This window comes from Acanthochromis polyacanthus, chromosome 3 (assembly GCF_021347895.1).
Source record: "Acanthochromis polyacanthus isolate Apoly-LR-REF ecotype Palm Island chromosome 3, KAUST_Apoly_ChrSc, whole genome shotgun sequence".
Taxonomy (NCBI): Eukaryota; Metazoa; Chordata; class Actinopteri; family Pomacentridae; genus Acanthochromis; species Acanthochromis polyacanthus.
In genome coordinates, this window is record NC_067115.1 from 22,325,110 (window position 1) to 22,342,421 (window position 17,312).

General features: G+C 43.9%; 1 pseudogene; it reads left to right on the plus strand.

Moving 5' to 3' along the window:
- LOC110965336 (RNA binding protein fox-1 homolog 2-like) overlaps nt 1-17,312 on the plus strand; it is a 35,610-nt pseudogene that overhangs the window by 5,819 nt on the left and 12,479 nt on the right.

A 17,312-nucleotide genomic window follows, 5' to 3' on the forward strand; every position in this document is an offset into this window, starting at 1 on the left:
TCTTTGCCATCTGTTGACTTCAGGTCATTTTGTTACTTTCTCCTGATTGCTCACCCGGTCTTTCCCTTGCAGTTTCTTCTGTTGTTTTAGCCACCCCGCCCCCAGAACCACTGCTATCACCACCCCAGACAGGATTCAGCTGTGCTTCATTTGTCACCAAACAACAAAGAAAGCCCAAATAAGGTCGAACCGCGATTAACTATGACTGCATTAAGCACAGAATCTTTTGTTTCTCTGTAGAAGCGACTGTGGTGTTGAGAGTGAGACTTGAGCAGCCTCCGTGCAGCCCTCCCCTCTCATCCCTCCCAGTTCCTTAAGGAAATTAAGCACATGACTCCGCTCATGTATGAGTCATTGTCTTTGCTCCCTCCATCTCGTTTTCATTTTTTGTTGTTGTTGTTGTCCATTTCCCCGTTGTACTTCCAGCTTCCTTTCCCATCTAATATGATGCTTCCAGATGTGTCTTCATTTCGATATACCGTGCTGCTCCATACGTTTCTGTATGTCTCCTCCTATTTGGTTTTGTTTTTCCTCCTCCATACCGTCAGTACACTGCATCTCCAGTTTGTCCTCTCTGTAAAATACCGTTTATACTTTATTCATGTTATTCAAGCCTCTAAGAGCTGTTTCATTATTTAGAGCTTCTACCTCCCAAAGCCAGTTCACTAAGTACATTTTTGGCTTTGAGATAGAGCCGCGCAACCTGCATTTTTCAATCACGAAGACACTTCCTGCTCCTTCCTCCTCGACAGAGCCTCTTACATTTGGAAACGTTGTGCTTAGTTTTAGTGAAATGGCCCCATGGGGTCCGGAGTTAGATGGCTACAGTATTAATCAGGCGAACTCAAGCTGTGAAGCGCACAGAGCAAAGTGTTCCCCCGGGGACAGAGCAGACGAGGGACATTGGTTCCAGATGAAAGGAAGATCAGAGGGGAAGGACAGAGAGAGTAGAGAGGAACGGAGTTGTTTTCTAATCTAGTGATATGAAGTCGGTGACAGGCAAATCTGTTTTCCCCCTTCAAAGTGTGTTGTAATTGCTGTGAAAAGCGTCCTTTTTAATGGAATACATTAGCATAAAAGCCGGAACACAGTGTTATGAGTCTGAATAAAGTGAGTTACAAACTATTTCAGGGAGTACGGACGTGATTTCTGTTTAATATTTGGCTCCAAACAAACATGATTTCTTTTCTCCCCGTCTTGTTTTACTGTAATTACTCACCAGATGTTTGATGTATCCGTTGCTGCTTTACACAACCAGAACATTGAGTGGAATGTGTTGGAGATTGCATCAGGGCTCATGATCGCATTTCACACCGATGGGCTTCATGCTCGCTGACACTCCTGACCTATTTATGATTTAAGAGCCGTGGTGACACTCGTTCTTTCTTCCCTGTCTTTCATCTCCGTGCTCGCATGATCTCACTCGCCCCCGTTATCACGTCTTTTACAAGCAGCACAAAAGATCCGCTGGGTGGAAAACTCTGGAGGAGACTGAACTGGGAGATAGCAGGAGTGTGTCACTGATGGACTTAATTTGATTAGGAGACAGAAATTCCACGCAGCCGTGAAGTCAAATATAGAGACGTGACTGAAAGGGGAATAAAGAATAAATAAAACGGCATTCCTGAGCACTGAACATCATATTAGGAGACGAGTCCTTTTTGAATTACAAATTGCTGATCATGTTTCCAAAAATCTGCATTTCTCTTTCAGAACAACGATCCTTTGACCCTCGGTTACCATGGATACCCGTCTCACAGTCAGGTAAGGGCAACCGCAGACACATGCAAAAATCCATGTTGTATAATGTGCTCCCATTCCATTCATCCAATATTTTGCTTTATCTGGTTACACTATTCATATAGCATTATTATGGTTCAGTGTAGCTCTCTAAACCACAAGGTGGGGTGTGGATTATAATTTATTGCTTATGTAGACGAAGACATGCCTCCACAACCTTCCTTCTTCCAGTGTTACCCTCCTCCCACTTTCCTTTCTACTCTCAATCATCAAAGACAATATTAATCATCTTTCAGCTTGTAAATCTAAATCTTTTTTTCTCTTTTAGCACCTTAAACACAGAGATATTCTAGTTTCTCTGCCCACAAAGACACACTCTTAAAAAGAATCATCTGCGCAGCATGTTTTGTGTGAGATTGTCTGTGTGTAAGGCCTACAATCTGTTTGCTTGTCTTTGTATTAGCCTGCTGATTGTGTTATTAGACTGCTCAGTTTATGTGGTTAATCCTGAGCTCATCCTCCGTTCATCCACTCATCCTCTCATGCTCAGCCCATAATCCCCTCATCCCTCGCTCTCCGTGATGCCCAGCAACCTCTGGCTGCTTATCTGCACTTTATCTGTCTTACATCTTCACTTGTACCCTTTAATTTGCTTCAGTGTGAGAGCAGATTTTTTTCCCCGAACTGTCAAGTGGATATTGCGGAAGCCTGGAAGTGAATTAGACTGCCTGGATTCACTGTAAGATCACAGAGCTTTGTATCATTTTCCTTCATAATTATAATGTTGAAGACTTTTTCTTTGGGCGAACAATCACTTGTTAGGATGGAGAGAAGTCAGTCAAGGACTACTTGAGGGGCTTGAAAGTGTGAAACTTGCCTCTGACCAGGGAAGAAAAAAGGCAGAGAGGAAGAAAACAATGCCGGCCAGCGGAGGCTTCCACAACACTGAGGTGCTAAACTGTCAACAGCAGTGTGAGAATGATGTGATCAAAGGCTCCTGAAAGGAAGAGCCTGGAGAGTAGCAGGAGCCCTGTGTGTGAAGCAGGAGACAAGCCCTCTGCAGATGGATTATGAAACCAGGCTGGCGTTAGCTGTCTGTTGAAGTCATTTGAGGTTGTTCTTCATTGTATATAAATCACCAATTGATGGGTTTTTATTCACAACAGGATGTGTATGTCATGTAAGGCTCTGGCAGAATTTATCACCTGGTGAGTGAGAGGGAGCATTAACTCTGCTGCAAAACGGAGTTGAGTTGCCAAATAGAATCATCTTTAGGATGACGAGTTTTCTGTTCTCTGATGTGCAGCATCATCCGCCACTTAAGGCTAGTTGAAGCCCATCATTAGAGTTTGCTAGCATGTTGGATGTCAAGTTTCTGGCTGAGTATTAGTTCTGTATGCAGTCAGTGCGAACGCGAATTAAGATTTACTCACAGGGAGGAAAAAATTCAAATATAAAAAGAGGCTATCATCCGATTCAAGCAGCATCTCTTCAGCAAGTTAAAATATGCACAAGACCCCATCATTAGTATTTCCACTCTTGCAGACTTTTAAATTCTAGATGTGAACATGATTGTACTTGCACAAATTACTAACAGGAAACAGTGCCTTTATGTTTTGTCCGTGAGAACAGTCTTATTTTGACATTGTTGATGGCCTTCTTTGGTCCTCTGTATTAAGTTGTTGTGAGGCGATGATGCTTTGTATGCTGACATTCAGTCCTTCTGTTGTATTTTTGATGGAGTTCCTGCTCAAGGCGTGTTTGGTGCCCCCAGTGGTGTCATTTAATTCTAAGAAAAATATCTGCTATGTTCACCAGCTTTGCTGAGTTTATCGCTCTGTTGTTTGGTGCTGGACACAACTCATATTGGCGCTTTTGCTTTTTGCCTTTGGCTGCTGGAAATGTGGATGATAGAAGTGATTAGAGAGTAAAACCAAAACAATGAGCTGAAAGGTGCTAAAGCGCTTTGGAAAGCTGAGGGTAAATTCATGAGCGACCCCTTGCGCTCATTTGACCCTTTGTTATTTTCAAGAGTATCGATTAGCGCAGCTTTGAAGACTCAAACAGAGGTGACGAGATTCGGGCTCGAGCCACACTGCAAGTGTTATGAAATGTGACTGGGTCTGACCTGATTGCAGTCGTGACTCTTGCAGAAAAATGACTTCAAACGTGAAATTGGCATGTAATATTACCAGCGCATTTGTGTAACAAGGTGCATGTCTGAAAAGGGAGAGAGAGAAAGAAGGAAAGTCTTTGCTTCCTCTCCCAGTGGTGCCAGCAGCCCCAGTTAGCTCACCTACATGAAGAAAGAGAACAGAAGAAGAGAAAGAAAGGAGGAGAGAGAGAGAGAGCGAGAGAGAGGAGGGGAGGACTGCGACATGAGAGAGAGGCAGAGGGGAGGGGAAAGTTTGCAGGTGTGACAGAGGCAGAGAAGTAGGAGGGAGGGGAGGCGTCAGGCTATCTGGGTGAGAACGGAGGAAAAGGAGGAGGAGGACTGGAGAAGAGACAGAGAAGAGATGAGCAGGCAAGGGCACAGCAGCAAAACAGAAGGCTGGGGGTAGAGGCAAAGCAAGGACCGAGTGGGAGAGGGAAAGAAAAGAGTGAGTGGGAGACACAGAGAGAGAAAGGACGGAGAGAGAGAGGGTGGGGGGGAGAAAAAAGAAAAGCAAGTAAGCAAAGCGAGGGAGAGTGACAGGGACAGAGGCCAGCAAAGGAGGAGGAGGAGGAGGAGGTGGGGAGGGGATTGGCAGGGCAGGCAGAGCGAGCGGGGGCAGAGAGAGGGAGATTTTGAATCTGTGAGACAGACAAGAGAGACTGAGCTGGTGAGGTGACACAGGCTCAGAGAGGGAGAGAGAGAGAGAAAGCGAGGCAGCGTGAGAAGAGGAAAGGAGAGAGGGAGGAGAGAGAGGAGAGAGGAGCGACGACAGTTTGAGTTGTTGCACAGAATACGATGATGGGACTGTACTATCCTAACGTGTTGTCGGTGAGTGTTTATCTCGATATCTTTTCATTTCCTACTGCTGTGTACGTGTCGGCTGTGTCTGTATCTGCCAACGCTTGGGCTCCACTGTACATGAAACGGCATGAGAGCGGGCGGCACTGTCATCCAGCATTAAATGTTAATTAACTACTAACTGATGAGGACTCTACTTGACCCTTTTTGCTACGAGTTGGTCCAGTCAGGACATTTCAGACTCTTGTTAGGACTCGGCAGCCGGTTACCGTGAAGGATATAAACATTGAAACTAGTGTAGTAAGATGACAGCGAGATACGGGCTGCAATTATGATTCGCCGTTGTGAAATGCACGAGTGACGATGTATTATTGTACGCCGTTGTTGTGGCATCTGTTCTCCTGCCCAGAGCTAGAACTGCACGCAATCTGAACATCAAGAGCTGCCACTGCCAGAAACTGTGCTCTGCCATGTATTATGTATGCTCAGAAGAATCTATGTGAGCATACAGTACAGTCTGTTAGTCCGTACAGCTGGATATGTAGCAGTTTGCTTCCGCGATCAACTCTTTAGGCATTTCTGAAGGGAAAAAGAGTGGAAACAGAGAAGGAATGGGGGGAGGAGAGGTAAGTGAAAAACTCTTTCTTCTTCATTGTCCCTGCAGCTGTCTTTGTATATCGCTCAAGCCTGTGAGCGAAAGGGACAGGTGTCCACAGAACAGTTGTCTCTGTCTTTTTTTTTTTTTTTTGTTATTACTCGCTCGCTCTGTCTCTTCCTCCCTTCTCCCTTCTGCATCTCTTTCTATTCAGCTAACAACACCTCCTCACTGTAATTTCTGTGTCACACATTTCACAAACACACAGAAGCTCAAGCACACAGTGGGCTGCAAAGTTGGTGCATAAAGTGTCATGTTCATATCATTACATTTCAATTGGTGTGAGTCAGGATGAGTGTGTGTGTGTTGTGTTGTGTTTTCTCTGTGTGTGTGTGTGCGTTTCTTCCTGTCTTTGCTTGCATGTGTGCGCCTCTCTTTCAGCTATACCTTGGATTCCTGCTCTCTTTACTGTTTGACCTCTTTTCTCCCTCCTCTTGCTATCCCTGGGGCCCTGGCAGCTGTTATCTCAATGTTTTCCTTTAAGAGCCCCTGGAAAAGAGAGGGGATGGGGTAAAGAGAGAGAGAGTGAGAATGGGATCATGAGAATAGGAAATTGATTTTAAGGTGGCGGGACACCTTCGGCCAGTTACCAAGGAAGCCCGCGGGTGAGGAAGCTCGCATTACGCGGAGAGGGACACATGAGTTGAAATACATGGAGAGCAGCGCGGAAATGTGACAATATTGTAGGTCAGCTGGAGAGGTTTAGTTCGCTCAGTGACGCAATTTCAGACCGTAGAGCTGACTTTGCAGTTACGTGCGTGCATGTGTTCAAACTTGCCTCATGACGGGGGTGATTTATTACCTCTTCAATAGCGCTACTTGTGCTAATAATTTTGACCTGTGCCTCTTTTAGAGAATTGTAGCAGCAGATCGGGTGCAAAAGCGCTGAAATATTTTCTCAAGCCCCACCTAAGAGTGTGCCCTAAGGCAAGGGAGAGACGCCTACCTGCTGCAAAGAAGAAAAAAAAGCTGCACACACTGCCCACGCTTGCATAAACTGTAAACGGGTCGTGAGGATTTACCCCCCTCCCTCCCTCCTTCCCTCCCTCCCTCCTTCCACCACCCCACCCACCCGGGCGCCTCCACCTCCCAAATCTTGTTATTGATTCTTTGCAGGGTTAACAATGATGGTCGTTAAATGATCCCAATGAGCCGTGTTGCCGTGGCAACTTGCATGAGTCACTCATTTTGTGCTGATTGTTAGATGGTTCGAGGCATGAGGAAAATGTTGATGGGAAAGAGAGAGCTGTGTGAGGTAAACACCTTTTGGACTATGCTTCTAACGAAACAGTTTATGAAATTGCTCCATTCTTGAGGTGCCATAACGGTTCTGCCTCTTTAGGAGCTATTTGCATCTGTAATTACTGTAAAAGTGCTTGCTGTGAGGCATCTGCGTAGCTCTTAAAAAAAAAAAAAAAAAAAAAAAAACTGTCTTGAAAAGGATAGGGGTTGCCCTCACTGACTCTTTGGATAGTGCCATTGACAGTGACAACACCGCCCTACAGCTGGCTTGTGTACATTTTTAAACCACACTGGACAACCAGACGGGCGTTGTGTTATTAAAGAGTCCCATCCTAAACAAGACGAACTTGTTTCATGGTCATATCAAATGCATTGGAAGAGGTGCGTCCACGTCGGGTAAACACGGACCTGTATGTCAGTTTGTGTGCTCACCTGCGCATGTGTTTGTCCGGGTTGGCGTGCGGGTTCTAATGAGGGATAAATTGTGGACAAATAGTGTCATCATCTTTTTGTTTTGGAGTGTTTGTCTTTCATAAAAACGCTGCAGTGGTGCCGAAAAGACCAGTGACGCAGCCGGTGTGGAGATGACAGGGAAACTGGGAGATTGTGTGTTCCGTGCATACATGTATGATGAAGGAGGGGGAGTCTCCCAGAAATGGCGTTCGAGGAAGGGGAGACCCTAGAAGGGAAAGGATGGGGGTGCATTTGGGAGGGGTTTTGTTTGACAAGCAGACATGTTACCCTATAAGGAGATGGAGAAGAGTGTGGAAGGAGGAGCCTGGACTCCACCGATATCTTGTTGCTATGAGGCAAATGGGTTTGATTGACATGTGTGGGGGCGGGACGTATGCAAGGGTCCCGTCTGGATTTTATGAAGCGTAAAGAAGTGAAGCGCACAGCAGAGAGAGTGGGAGGAAAGGGAGAACAGCAGCAAGAGGAGCAGAGAGGAAGAGCGAGAGGGGGAGGAGGAGGAGGAGGAGTGATGGAGGAGGAGGGGTTGACGTGGGATGGAATAATTTAACAAGAGGGTGTCTCCTGGCTCATCGGTATGCCGCAGACACGGCGTAAACGTTTCTCCAGCTGTTTGCAGCTTGGGTAACAACAGACTCAAAAAGCCAAAATCGGAGTCGGACGCTGAAGTTTCCACAGTTAATCCGATTATCGAGCTAAATATGAGCTGCCGTGAACGCACATGAATCACGTTTTCCATAGTCAAGTTTGCTGAATTACACTATAGAGTAAAGGCTGGAGGCCAGAGAAAGTAAGATCCTGAAATGTCATTATTCATGTGAAATGACCCAGTGATGCCCTAGTTAGCTGCTAGCCATATCTCCTCTCCTCTCCTCTCCTCTCCTCTCCTCTCCTCTCCTCTCCTCTCCTCTCCTCTCCTCTCCTCTCCTCTCCTCTCCTCTCCTCTCCTCTCCTCTCCTCTCCTCTCCTCTCCTCTCCTCTCCTCTCCTCTGCCTGTAGCGTAGTGAGACTGCTGCAGACGAGCACATTTTATAACATGCCTCCTCAGACGCACTTGCTGCTGATAACTGACCCGAAAGTAAGCCAGCTACAGCTACCGCTCTGAGTCACTGGCTTTGCATGGCCAACGCATACACTTACACAACCCCTTAACACCAGGGGAGCGTATGTGCAAACACACACAGGGAGACATGCACAAGAGATGTACATAAACAAACCGGACACAAACCTCAGCGCTGACACAAATGCACACATTTTGCTTGTCTACGGGGCAGCACTTCTCTTCAAATTGACCAAGAGTGTCCTCCCTCGCTGTCTTTGTGTTCCTCTCCTTATCCTGCTATCTGCGTGCATTTATTCAGTAGATGCTTTTATCCTGATGCAAATTACAAAGGCCACTCGCAGTCCGCAAAAGGCCCATAGCTTGACAGGTTGAGAGACCTGGGGGAAAAAAAGCAGCACGCAAGCACATAATGTTTTTGTAGATATCAGGCTGTTGACACAGAGTATCAGGTAGGGAGAGGACTGTTGAGATGCAGCTAAAATGGATCTCCTCTGAAAAGGCCAGTCGTCAGACACAAATACAAGGTTGTTTTTGGCTTGTATTCCCGCTTCTATTTTGGTCTGGCAGAAGGAGCAGCAACAGCCGGGTTGTCCATTCTCCTGCAAGGCTGTAGTCTGTTCCTGTGCATGAGCAGCAACAATAAGGAGACTCGAATGATTGACAGAGTTCTGATCTGATCAGAGGTTTTTTTTTTTTTTTTTTTTTTTTACTGTGCAAAGATATCAAACCTCAAGTGTGTTGTATTAAAATCCAAGTCACTATCATTCTGTCCGAGTTGCATCACAACTTGTCAGGTCCAGGACTGACTCATCTGTAGTCGAGTGAGATGTGTCATGAGTCATCATTGTTGGGACTCGAGTACGACAACACTGGAGCCGCGATGAACATTTTACTGCACAGTAGGAGGGTAGTTTCCCAACAAACTGGACAAAAGGTAGAGTTTCATTACCTGCATTTTGTCTTCCAGTCTACAGGCAAGCCGCTACAGCAGGGGGATCCTTGAGTAAAATTTTCGCACACCTTTTAATGCCTATGTCTTTGTTATTGGTCCAAATCTGGCTTATTGTTGCACGCAAGGCAGTTGATTTTACAGCAAGTACAGGTGGCACCAATGATAGCTTTAGGTTTTAAACAAAATTGAAGCTGCCAGTATAGTTGGTCGGAACTGTTTATTAGATAGTTGAATAGCATCAGCAAAAAAAACTTTGATTAGGCAGTGACTCGATCCAACCATCACCCATCACTAATCTGCCATACATATCCACTTTACTCTGTGATTGCTCCAGTGTGCAGAGGTAAATAAAAGACAATTATGGCACTTGTGAGTGCAAAACTATGAATATCTTCCAGCTGATACTGTTATCCCTACATTCAAATAATATCACTTAGTCTCCCTTCTCTCTTCTCGCTCCACCTTCAAGTTCAAATTATAATAACAGTTTTGCCATCTGCCTTTTTAAGCCTAACTGCATCCTTATTTCTCCTTGGTACTTAAAGCTAATTGTTAAAGGTAAGGTCATGTGGTCGTATTTAGCAGGTATAATGTTTACAGCGCTCATCATTGTGGTTTAGTCTGTTGGAATTCGAACATTTACTGATGCACAGAACACAAAATGAAGCCATGGCTGATGGGAATTTCATTAGATACTTCACAGGATTAAATTCAGACGTGATGATAGTGCTACATAAAATTTTAAGTGATCACTTTAGCTTCTCTCAAGAGTCAGGAAAAGTTGATTGATTGTACCAAATTTCATGGCAGAACATTTGAAGTGTAACTTCACAGTGCAGGAGTTGCTCAGTGACGTCCCCAGGCCACAGAAAAAAGCAATACAGAATCACAAGACACCTATGTCACAAATGGCTCTTTTTTAGGTGGAGGAATTTTCCCCTCCCGAATCCCCTGAAGCGGACATTAGTGTGGTGGAGGACTGTGATGATCCCGAGCCATATCAATTCGAGCCGTTGGCTCCAGCCCCAGTAATGCCTGAAGCCGGAACTCTCCTACATAACAGCGGTGTTGCTATCGAGGGACTGTCCTGCCATCTGCAGCCATTACTGAGCCATATGAAGATCTGAAAGAGAAAACGCAGTCCGGTGGTGCTTCTACAGCCGTGAAAAGCACAAGTCTGAACCGTTGCACCTAAAATGAAAAATACAAAGTAGACAGGAGAGAAAAATAGTGAATGATGAGTCTCGATCAGCATATATTTGAACATGTTTCAGACTGTGTGTGTGGTTGGCCGCCCACCTCTGGTAAGACTGTGTTATTATTCTTTAAAAAAAATGTAAATTCATGATGTAAATAATTCCCAAACAGTTGACTCAGACAGTTGGTCAGCATTGACTTAGCAGGGATCGTAATTTCTAGTAAGCATTATTACATTGATTTCAGTATATTAAAATGTTGCAGTTGTTGAGACATTTCATTGGTGGACATACCCACAGACACAACAGCACCACCACACAGCTCCACAGAAAAAGTGACATTAAGCTTTTCCTGTAATTTTAGTGCAAAGTGTACACGTATACACAAAATGTTCTCTCACTGCTGCAAATTGTTGGCAGTCTGTGGTCTCCTTTCTACTTTTCTCATTTCACCACTTCACCCAAGCTGGGTGATCAACTTTCTCTTTCTACTAAGACACAGGAGCGGGTCTAGTTTCTTTATTTCTGTTTGTCATCCAGGTTAGCTCCTACCTGGTGACCCACAGTGACTTGCTCCACCCACTATCATTTTCACCTCCACAAATGCATTTAGTCTGGATCGGGGCTGATGCAGGGTGAGGTCATCCAGTGTATCATTTCGTATATTATGTGTGTTTTCTCTCCTGCGGTTAAAAGCTTGATCTAAACTGGCTAATTTCCATGTTTCTGTTCTCCCTTTTTCTGTCTCTCTGAATTGAGCAATATAATGAATTCAGGATGCCTCATCAGAGGATTGCAGCTCATGTTCACATTATTACCATCAGTGATGTAACAGAGGAGATTGTTTTTTTCCACAATAAGGAGAAAATTCTTCACAGATTAACTCTTTTCTGGTCTATTTTTAAGCATTCGTTAATTGGGCTGTAAATGATGAAAAGAAAAGAAATTAAAGAAGAGCTTGTGTACGAGACATGCAGCTGAGAAGCGCCTCCAGTTTTCTTTATGCTGAAATCTCAGGAATGACTGTATACATACGTTTTGGTATGACATAACTGTAATCCTCACTAGTTGTAGTAATCACTGCAACAAATAGTGAGCATCCACAGAAGTACAAGGTGGTTGTGTTGCTACATGAAACGAAGACCGGACAGAAAGGCAGGAGGGATGTGAGGGATGTTATCACTTAGCTAAATCTTAATTTGGATGCTTGTGGACAAGATTGGAAGAGGTTCATACAGCTGCAGGGTTTAGATGAGCGGACACAGCTGCTATCTGAAAATGTGAATGAAGTTAAACTTGGACGCTGTGGTCAGTAATCTTGCGGCTGCATTGCTCGAGTGCCAAGCGTTGAAGATGGAGAAAATGGTTTCTGTTCTGGCTGAGGTGGAGGACTGTTCACCTGGCAGCCGAGCAACAAGAGACAGTTCAGGCATTTTTTTTTTCTTGTATGGAAGAAGAATGTATGCAGTGAACAGTGTCGCAGCACGATTTAGTACCGGACTCAAAGTGTTGAGATTAATGATAAACATGCATTATTGCCCGTTATCGGCGAGCGAGAAGGAGGGCGATAACAGGATTTCTGGTTGTGATTACGCTGCTGAAATCACAGGAGGCAGAGCAGTGCTGCAGTCATTAAAGGTTGAGTTCAAAGCATTTCTCTTAAAGCGTCTGGCACCGTCTCCTTTTGTCTCACATCAGCAGGAAAAAGAGGAACAGCCACCAGGTACAGCAGTGAAGGAAATGTTCTTGTAATTTATTAGACAAAGAAATGCAGATAGTGTTGAGCTGCTGAGAAGCCATTCATTCCTAAGTAAAAGATTATGCTTTCCCTTTTATGGTAAACCTCTTACTTTTTGTAGTTTCATGTTGGCTTGGCACACATCAGTTTAAAAGATGATTTAATCATGGGAGTTTTATTTGCCATTGCTGTTGCAGATATTAGAAAAAATAATTAATATATAATAGTATGGATAGACTTACATTGTAGTTTATTATTCAAACAGGCAATTCACTTTGTAGTACAGCTAGTAAAAATGGATTCATTAAATCTGACTGGCCGAGCAGCGTCAAGGAGGAGGGGTATCCTCTCTTTGAGTTTACACGTAGCAGTTCAGCAGTTTTGACATATTAATGCACCCTTCAAACGTTTTAGCATGAAAGGTAGCCCTGGTTTTAAAGTGGGTGTGTTAATTATGCCACCTGACAAATAGATTTATAGAAGAAATTCAGGATAAATAGATCCCGTTTGATTTAAATTTTGATGTAAATTTGCCTCGAATATGTCTGACCTCTTCGTTAAATGCTTTTGAATGCTTGTATTTACTTTGGTTTTTCTCTGTTAACTACAAGACAAAGTTCCCTCCCACTCTTCTCTGGCTGCAGCGCTGTTGAAGCCGCTCTCATGTCTCACAATATCGATGTGATCCGTGTGGACTGCGTGCATCCCCCCGGTTTGTTACTGAGTCGAGGGGCAGGAGTACAGTGTCACAGGTGTGACGCCGGGAAAGGTCAAAAAGCTGGGAGACAGATGGCTGATGTACACGCACAGACACACACACATGCACATGAATACACACCCTTCCCACACACTTTTAACACTCCCAAAGGGACAGTGATCTATTGTGCAACTCAGATGGGCATCGCTGCAGCCTGTCACTCACTCACACACACACACTTGAAGTGAATGTAGCCAAGCAGATGTCTTGTAAGCTCAGTGGAGTCTTTTTAGATGTGATATAATTTTGGTGGTGGGAAGAAAAAAGACACCCAATATTACCTTTGCAAATTAATTATTATCATTACTGTCTGCTTCTACAGCGGCCACGTTACTTCTATTAATACTACTACTACTAATAACAATAGTGAATATGGTAATGATGATAATGATTAGTCATAGAGGAGAGGAACAAAAAGGTTCAAGCAGACAGAGAAACAGAAGAATAGGCTCAACTAAAGGTTAAACAGTGGGTGCTAGTGTGTATTTCTAAGATTTGTAGTGTTTTTATATTTTTATGATGTGAATTTCTATTTTGGCTGGGTTTGATGATTTATATCGATTGTTTATGTGATTCAGTTTTCTGGGTCTTTGGTTCTTAATGCGAGACGCGCCTCTCTGACTCGATAAAGGTTAGTGGAGTGTGTAACAGCCAGGGTAAATGATGGAATAAACTCAGGAATTATTATTCTTTTAGTGACTGAGGACTGATATTTTGTATTTTTTTATTAGCCTACCCGCTAACATGAATAATGACGAGTTGACACTAATGGTCACTTGCTCCATCATGCTGGTGCAGACTGAAATATCTCAACAAATTTCATGCATTCATGGTCCCCAATGGATGCATCCTGCACACCTTTAAAAAAAATGTGTAGTTTATTTACCACCCAGTGCAGTATTTAGCATTATAAATAGATATGAAAGACAGTGATGTTGGGCTTATCTTTCGCAGCTATGGGTTGGGGACAGGCCATGCCTCTTCTATCAGTTCATCACCTTTTATTGTCCATCCCTCCCCCCTTTTCTCTCCACATCCATGCCAGCCTTCCTTCGCTCTCCAGCTATTACCATTTAGGGTATCCATGCCCCACTGCCAGCAGCAAGGAATGTGTGTGTGTGTGTGTTGTGTTATAGCCGCCTGTGTATGCTTGTGCGTCTCACCATGTCGGACGCCTGCATTGTTCTCCTGCGAGTGCGGCAACTTAAGCAAGGATCTTCTGAGGGGTAATAGCGAAATACTGGGCAGGCTTCCTCTCTAACAGTTGGTTCTTTGTGTGAGCGTTAGGTGTTGGTGGGTGTTCGCGTGTCAAAGGTGGTTGTGTGCGGAGGCGTTGTGAGTGTGTGTGAAGGCATTAGACACTCATCATTGTACAACACACTGAGCATGGAGGCATCTGACCCTCAATAATAGATGTGCCTGCAGTGAATATTTAATGGACGGGGGGTGCAGATACATGCACGCTTTTACACACATATACACGGGGAATGGAAACATAATATCCATTGCCTGTATGACTTTCACACTTGAAGCTCTTGGGAAAGTCGTTGCTGTGTTGGTTGGGTGATTGCTCTCTGTAAAGATACTGTGGGAATTTCGCCAGCCGACTACTTTAGTCTTCGCTCCCTCCTCACTCTCTCTCTCTCTCTTCTCTCTCGCCATCTTTCCAACAGGGCTCTCAGGATAGTGCTGGCGGTCAGGAGGGACTCGTGCCCCCACCTTTTCTCTGCGTTCCCACCTCCTCCACCACCGCCCCCCAGAACGGCCTGGCCCTGGATTACGGGGGCAGCCTGTACGCAGCAGGGGGCCGTTCAGGGCCCCGTGGAAGCCGGCGGAGCAGGGAACAACGCAGCCAACGCCGCAACAGCCTCAGTGCCCAAGTGAGTGCCGGAACGCATCGGGCCTGAGAGGGCTGCACGAGCAACGTTGTTAGATTGATATGTGAACAATGACAGCAGTGGTGCACCATACTGATTCTGGATAGAAATTATGAGTCTACTGACCAGTTACAGGTTTGATACCACTGTCCTTTTCTTCCCAAAGTTGCATCTGTATACCCGTGTAGAGCTCATTAGGATCTTTTGTCCACATTTAGGCTGCAAGCTGCATATTCAAGCTCAAATTATAAAATTGGAGACAGCAGAGATAATTTGTGAACATAACCCTGTCACATTATTAACTTATTTTAAATGTCAGCACCTATAGAGCAGCGGTGCATTCATTCGTAGTTGTACATCTGGTCCCTTGGAAAAGTGAATTCCAGGTACTCACTCTCTTTTAGCTTTGTTTTTAAACTTCCCACCAGAAAACTTTTTGATACCAAGTCTTGCCTAAAGGTATACAACTTCCAAATCCAACAAAGCTACGATCTCTGGCAGAGGCATAAAATAGTCCAGTGTGCAAGTTGCTGTAAACCCACAATTTGTTGTTTTCTAGTTCTGAAACAGATATGAAAGATTTGTCCTCCAGCTCTTGGTTAAAAAAAGCATAGAATTTCCTAAATCTATTCCTTAATAACATCAATGTCTGTGCTAACAACAACACAACATAATCTGTAAATCTCTGGTAAGTTCTGGAACAGAAGGATATGAATAAAAGCTTTGATAATATTGAGCATAATGTTTTGTCACAGTACCAAAAATACTATGCATGCTCATTTATTCCAGATTCTGAAAATCTGTTGAATCATTGGATCTCATCATTCAGATTCAAATGTTAAAAATTTTCCTTTTTTTTTTAGCTTAATGATGGTATATAAAAATCTCAGGTCTGCCAGATACCCGAAATGATTAAAAACTAAAATGATTTAAAGCTGAGAAAGAAAAGAAGAAAGCTGCATATTTTTAGTATAATTTTACTACAGCTTCTCAACTAATCCCATAAGTCACCACTAGAGTTCATAGACAAAGTGTGCAAGATTGGAATCTTTCTCTGCTAACCCAGCGCAGTTAAATACCAGGAATATTATTTACTCCTGCAGCCTGAAATCCAGGATTGATCAGCGCAGTCATGCTCAGTTATTACACAATATTGCCTCCAGTTGCTGAATATAACCAAAGTTAATCCAGAGATACGAAGCTGAAAACACTAATGAATGATCAGGCATATGGGTTCTGTAAAGCATCTTGAGACAATTTGACTGTAATTGAAAAATTTGCTGTATAAACAAAATTGAATTGAACTAGTCTAACGTAGCCAGACGTCTCCCCACAGAGCTGTGCCGGTTCTGTAGAATGATCTGACTGCACCTCATTGTTATTCTGCTATATGGGAGGAAATGCTCTGACTTTTTTTGTTAAATCACGTTGGTCTTGGACAGCACTAAGCTCAGAATGTAAATATGATGTTTCTGCAAAATCGTAGCAGGAGGAACTTGTTTTTGGCGCAACATTTGCACATAAAGAGACGAGTACTGTCATTAAAATAGTGCCCTCATCAAAACTTGTTATTGCTAATGCAAGTTGCTACTCAGACACTGTTATTATTGTTTCCCGTAAGCGAATCTGATTCCAAAAATGGTGTCATGCAAATAGCAGAAGGGGAATACACAGTAAAACGGTGGCTTATAGCTGCAGTCTACTGTCAGCATGTCGATCAGCAGAAAGCCTTAAAGCTGTTTTGACAATCCATTCATCGTTTTAGTACCTGGTCAAGGAAAAAGCAAAGCTTTTTTTAAATATATGTATTATATTTTAATTATCTTTTTTAAATTTGTGAGTTACATGTGATGTTTTGGACTGTTTGGTAAAGCAAAACGAGTGCTTTGAAAACCTTCAGCTCTGAGAGAAGTGTGGATATTTTTCACAGTTTCTAGACATCATCTATCAAAGCTGATTTAATCGATTTATCAGGATAACAAAACATCTAATTAGTCCGTAATGAAAATGACACGCCTTGGTGTGAGAAATCCAAATCTCTGACAGATGGCAGTGAATCCATCAATCTCAATGGCGGACTTGATATTGTCTTCGCACAACCATAACAAGACCTCTTTGTTTTCTTCCTCTGTGTTTCGTTCTTGTCCTCTGCGTCCGTCTGTCCCAGCAGTCAGATGGATCCTCCCAGATTGACGGCCAGTCTGGGGTTGGCTCGGGAGAGGAGGGGGTGGGGGGAGCGTCCGGGGACGACCCAGACGCCAAGGGGACCCCCAAACGCCTTCACGTGTCCAACATCCCCTTCCGCTTCCGAGACCCAGACCTACGGGCAGATGTTTGGGGTATGTAGAGCAAAATATTCCTCTTTTTCATTGTGCATCAACAATTCTAGCTTCAGATTAAATGGCAGTAAAAATAACCCATGTGGTGACGTCAGCAGCCCGACCTCAGATTTCTTTTCGTTGTCGGTGGATTGCTTAAGATCCTCAAGTGTTGTTTTAATAGAAAAATTCTCTGTCGTATCTGTCTCGGCTAAAAGGAATCAGTTGTCCTGTTTGACTAAAAATCCAAACTGATTATTTTGAAATTTCGGCCTGTTATGTAGACTGAGGTGTAATATCTGGCCTTGTGCCTGGCTGTTTTGTAAGAGGAACGTCTCCCAAAATGCAGG